Below are 16,139 nucleotides of genomic sequence, written 5' to 3'. Positions count from 1 at the left end.
GCAGGGTACAGCCCGCTTCAGTTTCCCTGAGGTGAGAGCTGGCAGACCCAGCCTGGGGCCTGGAGACTTGGCCAAGACTCAGAGGGTCTGCAGTGCCAGCCAGCCAGAGCTGAGGTGAGGCTGAGTAAGCAGGCAGGGCCTGGGCCCCAACTGACAGAAAGAATAGAGACTCTAGGTGTATTGACCAGAGGAGTCAAGAGTTGATAGCAGCAGAATGCTCTGGTAGAGACCAGCCTAATGATACTTCAGGGGATCAACTAATCCACAACAAAGGAGGAGCCTGCCCTCCTCCATGGCCTCCTTCCTCCCAAACCAAGAGATGAGGTAGACATTTTCCTGTGCCCTAGACACCATCTCTGAAAGAAGCAAGGAGAAGATAAGTGTCTGAAGGACAGAGCAAATATTCCCAAAGGCCCAGTAATATCTAGGTGTCTGGTATAAATTATTGGCTCAGGTGGACTCTTAAACTGACTTGAACTCAATTCATTCCTCCCTCTCTCCCTCCCTCCCTCTCTCCCTTCCTTCCTTCCTTCCTTTCTTCCTTCCTTCCCTCTTTCCTTCCTTCTTTTTTCTCATGCCATGTAGCAGGTAAGGGATTTGAGGAAGATTAGAGCAGTTTTAGACAAAATTATGAATGTACATTTTCTCTACAGACGTGTCATGTAAGTTGCTTTTGTAACCCATTCTACCATGTTGAATGGAAACTCATTCTTCATTCTGATGCCTTAGATGTTTACTGAATACAAATTACCTGATCAATCTGAGGCTAATAATATTAACACAGAATCTGATTTCTTAAGTTTATCACTATTTGTGAGGATATAAAAATACGAAGGAATAAATTTAGAGAGACATTTAGCTATTTAAGCTAAATATTAAGTTTAAGAATATATGATTGTGCAACTAGAAGGTGATAGATTTGTAGATATAAAATTTTTTTTTAAATTCTAAATAAGTTTTCTGATTACAGAAGACATGAATATTAGGAAAATTTGGATCACACAACCATATATTAATAGAAATAGATCTAGTACAAAATCGGAAGCATGTTGTATATTCTGATTTATCATCTTTTAAAACATTGATATTATAGTAGCTGATTTGTATATCATGCTATGTACCATGCTCAATTTCTAAGCCCTTTAAATATTCATTAATCAGATTGAGAACATTTTACCATACCATTAAAATATCTTCAAAAACTGTTTTTAATTTGTATGTAATATTCAACAATGCATATATATTATGATTTATTATACCACAGCTCTAATGATGGGCAATAAACTTATTTCTTCTGTTAGAAATAATTCTGTTTAGACATAAAACTTTGTGTATATCACCCAGTCATTGAAGATGTGGTAACATGTTAACTAGCTTGTATGAGAGTGAAAGTTTACTATTAATGGATTCATCTGTTATCACCTTCAAACAATATGGCCTTTGCATATTCTCAAAATGTTTTGAAGCATCTGCTTTAAGCATCTATGTAAAATGAATGAGATTTGACATACTTTAAAATTTGAAATTAGTTTTAAATGAGTCTCTCGAGTATTTATATAGTTTATTTTTCAAATTAAGTTTCAATGTCCCTTTTAAAAGAAAAAACCTCCAAAGAACAAGTTTTTTAATTGTATTATTGATGTGGGATTTGAAAACCATTCATGCAGCTTAAAAAAATTTATGATAGTCTGTCAAATATGCAAATAGTCTGTGGATTAAAAGTTAATTAATTCACTGACATTAAATCTTGAGGCCTTCAAAAAAATATTTTAAGAGTTAGTTTGGATAACTGAGTGGATTTAAAAGGAAAGTGGGGCTTCCCTGGTGGCGCAGTGGTTGGGAATCTGCCTGCCAATGCAGAGGACACGGGTTCGAGCCCTGGCCTGGGAGGATCCCACATGCCGCGGAGCAACTAAGCCCGTGTGCCACAACTACTGAGCCTGCGTGTCTGGAGCCTGTGCTCCGCAACAAGAGAGGCCACGATAGTGAGAGGCCTGCGCACCGCGATGAAGAGTGGCCCCCACTCGCCGCAACTGGAGAAAGCCCTCGCACAGAAACGAAGACCCAACACAGCCAAAAATAAATAAATAAATTTATAAAAAAAAAAAGGAAAGTGGATTTCTTTAAAAATATTCCAGAAGTACTATCTTTCTCTAATAAAAAATAGTTGTCCTTGTAATTAGTTTTAAGTAATTAACTAACAGTGGCTCAGCCTGTTTCTTTGAGGACATATTATTTAGGAAATAGTCAAGGGATAGTTGGGATAAAGAAGGATTTATTAGTGTTTGTTTTATTTTTAGAAGAAAATAATCTTAAAGTTATAGAAGCTTTAAGTAAACACTGATTTTTTTTTTTAACATCTTTATTGGAGTATAATTGCTTTACATTGTGTGTTAGAATACGTGTAGCTGATTCACTTTGTAAACACTGATTTTAAACTCTAAAAAATTATTTATAAATTATTAGGCAGTTTAAAGTAATTTTACAGTATAATAATAGATGCTAACAATCTTCAACAGGATATTATGATTTTAATGGTAACATTCTTCCTTTCTGCTCTAGGCAATACGTGGCTTTCATTAAGTACTACACAGGTCTCTGACAGAGTTGTCTAAGCCCGTTCAAAAGGCTAGAAATTTCTCGCAGGGAATCAAAGCATTATGCTGGAAACCAAAGACACAGATAAGAGTGTGGACTTTAAAGAGGAGAGATGAGTCCTGTGCAATAAACAAAGATACTCTTATTGGTTTTAAAAGCTACAGCCTTTTTTTTTTTTAAGTACCACTTCAGATCAGTTTAAACCCTTTGAGTTATAAACAAGACACATGATCAGCTCATGAGCCAAACTCACCCAATTGTGTGGCTAGTACCTTAGCAATTCTACAACATCCGGTATTTACCTGTAGGTGGAACACAGTGGAAAAATAAATATGGTATCAAGCTTCAAAAAGGCCAACTCTAAGAAGGAAGGGAGGACAAACATAGAATCTACAAGAACCCTAAGCCTGAAATACAAAATAAAATCTTTAAGCCAGTACTCATGATCCTTAGATGTGGGATGGGCGGAAGTTTGGTTCAGCACTATTAAGTGATAGCTAGTTGGGTATCTGTGCAAATAAGATCACAGAAAGCTTGTTTACACCAAAGGCCTGCTTTGAAAATCTTTTAGTATTTTTAGGAGTAAAGTTTGCTGATCCCAAACTCATTTATGTACTCTTCAAACATTTATTAAAACATCTGCTATATGTTGGGACATGGTCCAAAACTTTGGGATCTAGGAAGTGAAAGATATAGACCCTGATTTCAAAGGAGAATGAACATGCCAGAAAACCAATGAGTGTAATACAGTGAAATAAGAATTATAAAAGGATGAACTTGGTGCTGGAAGGAGTCCAGAGATGTTCCTCTGAGAGTAGAAAAGAGAGAGAAGGTAATGCTCAGTCTTGGAAGGAGTTCTGAAGGATGAGTGGAAGTTAGCCAGACAGACTTGGGTCAGGGAGCAAGATCTTGTGCAAAGAGATGGCAGCATTGGAGAGCTTGCCCTGTTTGGGGGAACACGGAAGTAAAAGGCTGGGAACTAGACTCATAACATGTGGAAGCAAGATAGAACATGAACCTGAAGAAACATGCAATTGAAGAGCCTCTATATCTTGCCAGTTGCTGGCATTTCATTCTGAAGGCTGTGGGAAGCTGTGGGAAGCCACTGGAAGGTTTTCAGGAGGGTTAGATTCTGACCACAGCAGGGAGAAAAGATTAGAAAGAGATATGGTGGAGGCAAGGGCACCAACTCACAGCCTACAGCAGGGATCCAGGTGCAAAATGATGAGGTAACGGGTCCATCTTGCTTAACCCTTCCCCGTCCATATCTCCACGCATGCTCTCACACTTGAAAGATGCTTTTCCTGACTCTTCAGAGAGTAACTATGCTAATGATAGAACTAATACCTATTGAGTTCTTACTGTGTGTCAGACAATTCTACACCTTTACAGGTCACAAATGATATAATTCTCAGAACAGCCCTGTGAGGAAAGTACTATCATTATCTCCATTTTACAGAAAAAAAAAAAAAGAGGAATAAGGCAGTCACAAAGCAAATAAGTGACAGAAACTTTTTTCAGTCTGTTTTTGACCAGTTTGCTCTCATTACTCTCATTTTTTTCTAGACTGTCTTCAATAACATAATTATTTGGTTAATTTCTCTCCTTTGTCCTGATTACTCCCCTCAGTTATATTTTGATTTTGTTTTGGCTTAGTGAGCTTTCAGTCACCCACACCCACCAGTGTTTTAGTTACTGCACCTAGACTCGACCCTGGCAGGACCCTGGGTTGACCCCTCAGCTGGGGTCACCAGCCTCCAGGTAAGACTTGGCTGCATAAACAGTGGGATGGAGAAGAAAGGGTGTAAACTATTCACAGATTAGAATTTGTGGGATTTGTTGACTAAATGTATTGGGTTAGGAAGAGAACAGGCACAAGGGTGTTATACCATAATTATTGGTTGTCAATACTCAATGTTTACATTATTTAGATTAAAAAATATCATTCACTGTGACCTATATAGGGAAATGTGACTGTATCTCCTTTCTAGTACTACTTGTCTTTTCTCTGGGATTAATAATTGCCTTATTTTTTAATTTGCTGTTTGCCATGTACCTATCATTATTTTGTTCCTCAAGTCTCTGACAGAAATATAAATCTTTTCTCACTGCATCACCCATGAGGAAATCTCTCAAGTTCATTTTTTACTTGCAGACATCTCTCCAGCCTTCCTTACATCCGCTCCAAATCAGACTATTTGCTCTTTAAGGTTGTCTGATCTCTGAAATCCTGGGACTTCCCTTTACCATCTTCCTATGACTTGCTTTTGCCTCACTTCTATATCCTGTATCGCATGTCTGCCAATTTCTTATTCTATTTCTTAGCTTTGTTGGAGCATATTATCCCACAGTTGCTGAGAAAGTTCATGGAAACTGGGCAGAGTTTACATTATGCCCCACATGTTAATGATAGACATGCATTCTGATGCTGGTCTTCTGTCCTGATTGATTTTAAATGTTTTGAATTTCATGTCAGCACAGGAGGTAAATATTTTGAGAATTTACATGTCTGAAAATAACTGTATTCTATACCACATAGGATTAGTTTGGTAGGCATGGAATTCTCATTTGGACATCATTTTTACTTAGAAATTTGCAGTTATTGCTAAATTGTCTTCAAATTCTGGTGTTAATATTCATACGTCCAAAATTACTATAAATCCTGATTTGTAGTAAGTGACCTATTTTCTCTGTTTTGAAGTGTTATGGGTCTTCTTTTTATCTCCATTGCTCTGGCAGTTTCTAGTTTTTTTTTCATTTATTGAGCTGTATATACTCTGTGAGGTATTTCAGTTTGATGACTTTTGATCTTCAGTTCTGGAAATTTTTCTTCTATTATTTCCCTGACAATTTTCTCTGTTAAAATTTTATCGAGTCTCTTTTTCTGGAACTACTATTATTTTAACACTAGAACCCCTGAACTAATCCTCTATCTTATATTTTCTTTCCTCTTTTCTATTCTTTGTGTTTTTTTGGTTATACTTTCCAGGGAATATCCTCAAATGTATCTGCTCAAACTTCTGTGCAATTTTTAATTTCTGCTTTCCAAGAGTTGATTTTGATTTTGATTTCCAAGAGTTTCTTTTTGTTCTCTGAATGTTCCTTTTTCATAACCTCCTGTTATTTTGTGGATGCAATCTTACCTTTTTTTGATGAATAACTAATTTTATTGAATTTTCACTTAAAAAGGTAGGTTTATTTCTTTATTTTATTTTATTGAGGTATAATTGATGAATAAAAATTGTATATATTTAAGGTGTATAAAATCATGATTTTATATAAGTGTATATTGGAAATGATTACCACAATCAAGCTAATTATCACATCCGTTACCTCACCTAGTTACTTCTCTTAGCTCTCAGAATAATACTTACAGTTTCTCTGAAATTTTCTTTTGGTCTCTGGATTATCTCTGTTTGCCTGAGATTTTTAAAAATTGTTCTGCTCTTTTTTGTGTTAAAGGATTTCCTCTTATGTTTAATGATCCCTGATGCTCCATTTGTATTTATGAGAACTGATAACAATGTGTGTGTGGTGGGGAGTGCCTGTGGAGTGGTGAGTTTCTGAGTGGGAGCCTTACTTTAGGGATGAGGCAGGCAGTGAGCTACAGACTTTTCTTCTTGGGCGTGTCAACTTCTCCATAGAGGAATTACCTAATCCTTGGCCTGGGGCAGTGACTTAAGCCTGCTGTCACCATTCTGAGAGCTAAGTAAGGGAAGGGAGCATTTCTTCAAACTATCTGAAAAATAGTACTGGCTCTTCTTTAATTTGTTTTGTATTTCCTCCCAATTTGTTGGGATTAGTGCGACTTTTCTTCATGAACAATTAGTAAACATTTGGACCAATCTTATAAACTATGACTGTCACCATATACTTTAAAATTTGTAAGACTCTAAAAATCATCTTTACAGATGGTGAAATTATTTTGCTAACTTGCCATAATGACCGAAATTTTTACCATTAAGCTCTGTGTAGAAAACTTCCTTTAGATGCACCTATATTGCCCGAAAGAATTACCCATCATCAATTAAAATATCATGTTAGCTAGTCATCTCTTAATCCGGATCCTCTGAAAGAATGGCGTGCAGAACAGGTCTCTTTTGATTGGGAAGAGAGTAGAGGAAACATATATAATGGTATACTAGCCTTCATTTCCCTAATGGAGTATCGTAACTGAGGGTCCTGGGATGCATTAGGAACCTGGGGGATAGGGTGCCATGTGGAAATAGAGAAAGAACACAAAGAAACAGAGCCACTAGGAAAATCCTCCCTTCACAATATTTTCAGGGGAAAAGCAAAATTAACAGCTGGTTGGATCTGTAAAAGTAAGAATTTAAAAGTAACCAGAGTGGCAGGAGCCGCATAGAATGTATCTAGGGAGGTTTTATGGATAAGTCCCTTTGAGCAGAGTACTAAAGTAGGAAAAGTAACATGATGTGGGGGTAACATGACTGAGAAAAAAAAATCATTGTTATCTATCTATCTATCATCTATCTATCTTCTGTCTATCATCTATCTATCATCTATCTATTATCTATCTATCATCTATCTATCATCTATCTATCATCTCTCTATCATCTATCTATCTATTATCTATCTATCTATCTATCTATCTATCTATCTATCTATCTATCTATCTCTGTCTATCATGTTATTAAGCATTTTTTTGGTAATCTAAGTAAGCTATGTAGATTCACATGTGCTCATGCAAAGAGAATTAGAGAAATGAGATTCTACATGAATCATTAGAGTTAAAATACCACATTTATCTGAAATACCTGAACTATCCTGATAAATGAGACAAAAGTGTCAAGTTTGCATTTTTAAAAGCTTATGTATGTATTTAATATGGATGGATCCAAACAAAGAAAATAAATAACTGGATTTCACATAGTTCAGAAAATTCAGAAACTGCCCAAGTCCTAGACACAGTATATTTGGCTGCATCGCCTTGGTGATGAGGCTGCAGAATCCAATGTCTAGAACAGTGTTTGCTTCCCTGGGTGATTCCAACAGGCTTGGACTTGCTCACCATCTTCTAGGGACCTCACTGCTCAGATACTGAGCTGCTCCATAAAGGGGTGCAGGTAACTGGGAAAGCCATGGCTTGCTCTAGGTACAACTGGAACTTGGGTCAGGGAAGAAGAACAAAACTACTGCTGAGTCTGGTCTTCCAGGAGCTGGAAAACAGAGGCCACTTTGCTTTTCTTAAACATGAAGGCCAAGCTTCATTGGGGGCAGGGTTGTTAAATATTCAAGAGTTCGGGCTGAAGTCCATCTCTGGTAATTGTATTACTTATATTTAAACTCCTTTGCAATTTCAAATAGAAAAGTTCTATCTTCCTCTTTCTGCTATTGCTCGCCCCCCATATACCCTCTTTATTTATTGTGTTTGTGGGTTGTCAGTATTGTGGTTCAGTGTTTAAATATTAGCTGTGTTTTATCAAACAGATTAGGTTATTATTTGATGTGGGGAAACTTTGGAAATGAAAGGTGATAAAGGATTACAAATTTGCAGGTATTGCAATATACCACTTATTTAAAGTAGTTTTAAATTGGGGGATTAGACATTATATTATCAAGGCTTTGCATTCTTACCCATAGAGATTTATCTAATGCTTTAAGCAAGTATTTTTAAAATTTTGTGTAAACAGAACTTTGAAAATGGAACAAGATTTTTAGAGGTACTCTAATTTGAAGAGGCGCTCAGATAAATCCTCTTACAAAGCCAGGGGCTGCCATTTATTTTATCTGTCTTCAAAGTTTGGATTTTGTACTTGGGTATCTTCAAGTACACATACCTATGAACCAGAAGTTACACAGAAACTTAGTGTGTCCTTTAAGTTTTTTCCAAAAGACTTTTTATTGGTCCTTAGTCATAGCTAGATTTTTAGAGGGAAAAAAAAGAATGAAAAGTGAGAAATGAACTCAAGCATCTAATTCCTGAATTGAGATATATTAAATATATTTATTGGAACATTTAGGACCTCAAAACTAAAGTTCTTTCCTTAACAGTAGTCATCTGGTTATTGACTAGAGGTAAATTATGACTCAATGTTTCAGTTTCATATTAAATGAGAATTAAGTACCCAGGAGCCAAATGATTAAAGGGACTTTGTCTAGAAAATGCTTTTAGGAAATAGTGCATGTAATTAACTAGCAAGTCTCTTCTAAGCCACTGCTCTGTTTTCACAAACTCTATACATCCTTATTTGATGGGAAAATTTGGACAGCTTGCATTAGCAACCCATGTCCTGAGTTAATAGCCATGTCTGGCTATTAATAAGTTATATGTCTTTGAAAGAAAAATTGAGAGGAAAGGAAAGAAATCTCTTCTGAAATTTCAAAAGAGAAATCCCCACCTCCTTTTCTTGCCAGTGCTCTAAACTGGGTATGAATTTGGTGACTGCTGCTGGGCAGTTTTTGGAGCGGATCTTTGGGTCAGTGTGCACAGTTCATGCCTTGCTTATTATTTCTAATCCCTGGCTCTTAACTCAGGATTTTTTGCGTTGACAAAGCAGTCAGTAGAGAGGGCTGGCCAAGGTAGTCAGACAGAGTGAAAAGACATCAAAGAGACTCTTTGCTTCATATTCATAAGACTTTCTTTCATTTTTATAACCTAAGGCAAATATTAGATTTTAAATGATAAAGAATTTTACTCTAAATTTGATCAGGGAAAATGGATCATTCTGAAAAAGCACTGCATATCTCAACACGGATAAATCTTGTCAATGTAAGTTTTAAATGAAAAAAAAAAAGCCAGTTGAAGAGAATTCATTTAATATGATACCAATTATGTAAGTTTTAAAATACTTTATATCTTTATGGCTACGTAGGCACATGAGAAGGATACATTTACAGTCACAAGAAGGATGAGCACCAACTCCAGGAAGGCAGTTATTTTAAGGGAAGGAGAAAGAAGAAAGGAACGGAGTGGGCTGGGGTGAATTGGGACTGTGGTTGTAATCTGTTTTTCTTCAAAAAAGGAGAAAAATATATCGGAAGCATATATGGCAAAATGTTAGTACTTTTAAAATCCAGGTTCATGCTATTTTAGGTTCTCTTGGAATATTTAATACTTAAAAATTTGCAAATTTTTTATAAATAAAATGTCTCTGAGGTTGCTGAAGTACTGGAGTTCATTTTAACAAGCCTTTTTTGAGAATCTACTATCTATTAGGCATTAGAGAGGGTGACATGAGGATGACTCAGTCCCTACCCTAAGGAACTCACTGGCAAGGGAGAAAGAGAGATGTAATAAATACCCACAAAAATCTGTGGTAATCACAATCATGTTATACATAATGGTTTCTAAATGGGATGACTGACTCTGAGATGACTTTACTAGCTGAACGTTGAGAAAATCTAGACCAGGTTAATGACAGAAAAAAAAAATCATTATGAATTGAATTTAAAAATAACTTATTTTCATATTTAATATTTCAAATGGATTGCTAACAAAATATTCTCAAAGAGAGGTCCTCAACTATAACTGGCATATGCTCCCATGTCATTTATTGGGTTGGCCAAAAAGTTCGTTCAGGTTTTTCCATAACGTCTTATGGAAAAACCTGAACGAACTTTTTGGCCAAGCCAATATTTAAATAAATATTTATTATGTACCTTAGCAGATGTTTCCTTTGTATTCCCTTCTAGGTCTGTCTTTATGATTCATTTTTTTTTTCATGGAAATGTTGTTTTCCTAGCTAGATAAATCTCTACAGAGAGGTTTTTGTATTTTTACCACCCAATCGCTAGAGCTTTAAGTATAACCCTATATAAACAATAACAATGGTTCAATTTTTATTGAATGCCTACTGTATGTTACAGGAGCATAGTAAAAGAGTACTTAACCCTGAACTCAGAATTCAGGGTCAAGGGCAGCAGGAAAGACATGGGGAGTTAAAATCTATATTGCCCAAAATATGTGGATACAGTATATGAAGAATGTAATGCCACATATGAAGATGGTGCAAATGACATCCATCACTTCAGTCAAAGGAAACACTATAGTTAATTACCAAGAAGGTTGGCAAGGCATTTTGGAATCTGAACAGCACACTATTGGTTCCCCTTCTTGAGAAAATATTAATGGAAAACAATAGAGTTTTTTTCTACCCAACTTTCATCCAAAGAAAAACTACCACAAAACAGCATTCTACTGTTGGGGTAGATATAAAAACAGGAAAAAAGGCAGTTTGTTCTATTCATAGCTGTGCTTGGTGACTAACAGATTTTCATCAAAAATTGTTAAAAATAGAACAGTAAATATTTGACATCTCAATTTTAATTAAAATGAGCGTAACATGATACCAGGGTGAGAAAAATAAGAGAGATCCCTGATAAATCTGCAAAGAGGGAACAGGTACAATATCTGAGTCACAGGAGTAAATACACATGACACCTGTTGGCTCAATAGCAAACTCCATTCCTAGGACCCTTATTGTATTTATATGTTATTTGCATACATTGGTCCCCTTAGCAACCAAACAACTTGGGGTTCCAAAAGTTGTACCTGAACCAAAAACCTGTTTGTGGAAAAGAAGAGTTTTATCTGTCCAGAAAACAACATTGATAACAATGAAAGGGAAAAAAAAATCAAGCAAACCTGGAAGCATTTAAAGCAATCATAGTTGCTAAGGAGATAGAAAGTAAAGTCAACACAATTTAAGGGCCAGTTTCAGATAGCAACAGTCCAAAACGTTGGGGCCATAGCCAAAGGGAGATCTGAGTATGTGCATGATAAAGAAAGTGGCAACACCACATCTATAACGATGAGAAGAGACCTTTAAGTCTGTTTCTGGGCTCCCAGTACAGCCTTGTGAACCCACCTACTATTCCCTTCCTAATCCAACTGGATCTCACTTATCCACCTTTGTTGGCTACATCCTGGTACGGACTTCTCTCCCATCAGGTGGAATGGGAAAGGCTTCCTGCCTGGGAAGAAGCTGCCTGAGTTGCAGAGTTCTCTTCTTTCTAGAACAGAAGTGCTGGAATTTGACTCCATCTTTTGCAGCTGTCTTTTCCTTCCTGAATCCCATTTGCTCATTTGGTTCCTAAAAGCCAGCTTCCAGGTGTTTGCTGCCAAGCCCCAGAAGATTAATGACCTCTTCCTTTTTGTTTCACTTCTTACCTCAGATCCATCTTCTTTCCCTCTCTCCATGATTTAGTGCTATCACTGGGAATAATACTATTAATAGCGATCATTGTTTACTGAGTTCTTACTCTATTTAGGGCACTGTTCTAAATACTTTTCAAGCATTAACTCTTTTAGGTCTCATTAACAAGTTGAGGATGACTACTTTTCACCCCCATTTCACAGATGAGGAAATAAGGCATGGCTAATAAGTGGCTGGGCCTGGACTTGAAACTAGGCAGCTTACAGTCTTTACCAGTGACTACGCTGACCTTCATGTGAATCTGTGTGATAATAGAATTATATGGGATAATAAAGGACATGGAAGAAATACAGTGACTTTCAAGGTACTGAAAATACCTTCATGTGAATTAAATGCTTTTTGATGATAAATGTCACAGTTGTGAAATCCTTCTTTGAAAGTCATAAGAGCTGGTGATTTTGTGTGTGTTGGGATGGCGGTGGTCTTTTATTCATACCGATTCAAAAAACATTTGCATACCTACTGTGTGTTCTAAGAAATCAAAAAGAATTCAGATGAGGTAGTTGTCTTCAGAGAACCTTTAGTCTAGTAGAGAAAGCAGGACATAGAGACAAATGTATACACAAGAGTAAAAGGTGCTATGAATTTGTATAAGGATCCATAGGCAATTGTGATCAAATTTATCAGAGGTAAAGAACAGGGAAGGTTTCACAGAGGAGAATAGTCAGGGTATACGATCAGGCAACTGTCCTGATCAAATTAAATTAATTGTCTAACTATATTTTTTATTTTCTAATATCTAAAGACCCAGATTTCACAGGAACTTGGGACTTCATCATATCTTGTTCATATTCAAATTATAGTTACAGGGACTATGTAGTAGTGAAGTTTCTATGCTGGCTCCAATTGTTTTCCCAATGGGCGCTTTGACAGCTCATAAATATATTTGCATAATTGGCTGTGTTAGTCCTGGTGTGATGTTGACATGTGACTCTCAAGGTTTGAGAAAAGCTTTATAGAGATTGTGACAACCCGGAATTAACATTTTGCCCTCAGTTATTACGCAATTGTGCACATTAATTATCTCATGGAGGGGTTTGTGGTGATGATGGATGAGAAGGTCTGTATTCTGAGTGGCTGCTTAGGAAAGGTCACGGTGCTCTCTGTATTGTCTAGCTTTAAAACATTTCCGATGTGATTTCCAAGCTGAAAGCTGAACCAACATAAGAACATTCCATGGTAACTAACCTGCGTCTGTTGGACTCCACTAGCAAGCTGTTGTAGGGCTAGAGCCAGATCCCCATCTGAAGCATCTAGCCATGTGGCAGAAGTAAACAGGTATTAAGCTGAAACCTGAGAGAAAAGTATAATTAAGGAAATTTCATCAGAAATGAGTTACACCATCTCAGAGGAGAAGAAACAACAGCGTTCAAGATACATTCTTTCGAAAGAGGGAGATAAACTTGAGAATCCACAGGAAGTGTAAGTTACTTCATCTTACGTGCAGTGCAATCATGCATGTTTGGGCACAGAATTTTGGGTGAGTGAGGGGTTGCTTCTTCTGTAATACAGCATAGTCCCTGGAGCTCCAGGAAAGGGGAGCTTATGCAACAGAGGAGAATTCCCATGTGTGATCTAGCAGGGAGGGTAAGTATCAGTGAAACAAGGCAGCAGAGCCAGGACTAGGGTGAGGCTAGTGAGGCCAGCTTGTGCCAGTGCCGGGTTGGATCCTCTTTATTTAAAATTTTGAACTTTTTGTTCACCATGAATTTTTCACATTAACATTGATTTTAAAAACTATTGTATTAAACTATTATTTAGCTGTGTTTTTGATGCCCCTTTAAATTTTGTGCCCCAGGGGAGTGCCTCACTAGCCTTACCCTAGTGCCAGCCCCACATGACTACAATTGAAGTGAGATGTTTCAACACTTACCATAGCCTAGAAAGTGGAATCATTGCATTTCATTGCAGATATGACCTCACAGGGCATCTAATGTTACCTGAACCCAGAGGCTGAAATCAGAGAGCCTCAGGACCGTGTGCAGCCTACAGATATGTTTTATTTGCCATTATCACTGTTTATTTTTGAAAATTGATTTAGTGGCCCCCATTTTGAAATTGAAAGGTTTCTTCTAAAACAATTTGGATATCTAACTTCTCTTGGAAAATTGGAAGGTCTAACACACTGGATCTATGTTCTTTCATGGCAGTAATCAACTAAAGATGACTAGAATATCTCCTCCAGTTCACTGGTTCACTAGACCCACTTCGTGCATGTATGTTCCTGCCTGATGCTATAGGCATAGCGATTCTGAGCCCTAATTAACTGCAGGATTCTTTCAATAATACCTCTTAATAATGGGCTTTCATTCATTTAATCAGTATTGATTTTTGTGCCTACTATATGTAAGATATTGTGCTAAGGAATAAGATGACAAGATCCCTTCTCTCTTGGAACTTGTTTTAGTCTCATAGGCAATGTTATGGGTTGAACTGCGTCTCCACCAAAAGGTATATTGAAGTCCTAACCCCAGTACCTGAGAATGTGACATTATTGGGAAAAGGGGCCTTTACAGAGGAAATTAAGTTGAAATGAGGTTATTACGATGGGCCCTAATCCAGTATGACAGGTGTCCTTTAAAAAAAGGAGAAATTGGGACAGAGAGACAGACATAAACAGGGAAAACAATGTGAAGACATACAAGGAGAAGACGGCCATGGGATTGGTGATGTATACACAAGCCGGCGAATGCCAAGGATCACCGGCAAATACCAGAAGCTAGAAGCAGCAAGGAAGGATTCTCCCCTAGTTCTGTCAGAGGGGGCATGGCCCTGCTGACACCTTGATTTCTGATTTCTAGCCTCAAGAACTGAGATCAAAATTTCTGGTGTTCTTAGCCACCCGAGTTTTTGGAACATTGTCACGGCAGCCCTAGAAAACTAATATAGGCAGTGACTAAATAATAATCCGAAGAAGTAGTTTAATAACAATTGTGACCAGGACAATGAGGGGAGAGTACAGAGTGCTATGAGAGCGTATATGTTGGGGTGGTGGGCTGATCTTGTTAGGAGGTGATGGAACATTTTCTAAGGAAGGTATGCTTTAGCTGAGGTCTAGAGAAATAGTATAAGTCATTTTCTAGTAGTGAGGGAAACAGGCACAGTCTAGGCTAGAAGGACTGGTGTTAAGGCTCTAAGGAAAGAAGGAGTAGGGGATACTCAAGAAACTGGAAATGAGAAGAAAAGCTGGTGAGCTGGGCCCTATATAGTAGTTGTATTGATTTACCAGCTGTGTTACTGTGGGGAAGTTACTTTAACTTCTCTGAGGATAATAACCTCATATGATTGTTATGAGGAGTAAACGAAGTAGTAAATGAAATGGTCTTGAAAGAAGGGCTGGCACAAATGCCTCGTTAGATGTTACCTATTGTTATGATTCCTGTTCTTATTGTTACTGTTATTATTCACAGGGCAAGGATTTTTGAGGCCCTGGGAATGCCCTTAGCCTATTAGTCTCTATGGTGAAGGCAGTGGGAAGGTAGTGTATGCTTTTAATCAGGGCTTCCGTTTAACCAGATTTTATTTTAAAAGCTTCATCTGGCTGCAGTATGGAGATTGGATCAGAGTTGAGGCCACTGGTGAAGGTCCTGGGGACGGGTGGTGGTGGTGGTAGTCTTCTCGCCTTGATCACTTTGTAGAATTTGGAGAGATCACACAATCATCTTAGCAATTTAAAAAATTCTACCAAAAGCTGCTTTCTTCTTTGTTTTAGCACTTTCTTATAGAACAGACATGCCTTGGGTGATGCATGTGTTTTTAATCTCAATTCTTCCATAAACTTAGTAGATGGCCTTGAGCGAGGGGCTTGGATGTGCTCATTTAATCATAGACACAAAAAGGTATGAGGGAAAGCTAGATTCTATACATAAATGGTAAAATTAAGATCTTTGGTTATTGAACACATTAACAAATATCTTTAGGAGATTCCAAATCCTCACATTCTCTATTTGCTTTTTTATTGCCTTTATATCTTGTGACTTAATTTTAGAAGAGAAATTGATTTGTTCTTCATTGGTGTCAGAATTTGTAGTCTCAGGTGAAGGCAAAATGCTGGATTGGCAAACCTTCACAACAAATATAAGTTTTAAATAAAGTACTGGATGTCCTGAAAATTCAGGAGGTAATGAAAGCCATCAATAAAAATTTTAATTCTAGTTCTCTCTGGATTTTATGCCTGATTTTAATAAAAAGCACCACATTTGATATAATTTGTTTGCCTAATACTGGCAGACTTAAAAAATTATCTAATGAATTCATTGTTAGTCTAGATACATATTAGCAAAATGTTCATTTCCTAGTGATAGTTTATGATACTCAGCTTTGAAAGGAGAAAGAAAATCTGGAGTAGAATTTCCTCTTTGT

At 37.1% G+C, this 16,139-nt stretch overlaps 1 protein-coding gene across 1 annotated transcript in view; it reads left to right on the top strand.

The window, feature by feature from the left end:
* Positions 1-3,710: 3,710 nt before the first annotated feature.
* The window catches only part of KCNK2 (potassium two pore domain channel subfamily K member 2), a 172,420-nt gene continuing 159,991 nt past the window's right edge, over positions 3,711-16,139 (top strand). The window contains exon 1 of the mRNA XM_036840082.1: positions 3,711-3,827. The gene's annotated coding sequence lies outside the window, so the exon portion shown is untranslated. The remainder of the gene's footprint in view (positions 3,828-16,139) is intronic.

The sequence above is a fragment of the Balaenoptera musculus genome, chromosome 1, assembly GCF_009873245.2.
Source record: "Balaenoptera musculus isolate JJ_BM4_2016_0621 chromosome 1, mBalMus1.pri.v3, whole genome shotgun sequence".
NCBI classification, from domain to species: Eukaryota; Metazoa; Chordata; class Mammalia; order Artiodactyla; family Balaenopteridae; genus Balaenoptera; species Balaenoptera musculus.
Note: the sequence above shows the minus strand (reverse complement) of the source record. Positions and strands in the feature narration are given on the sequence as shown.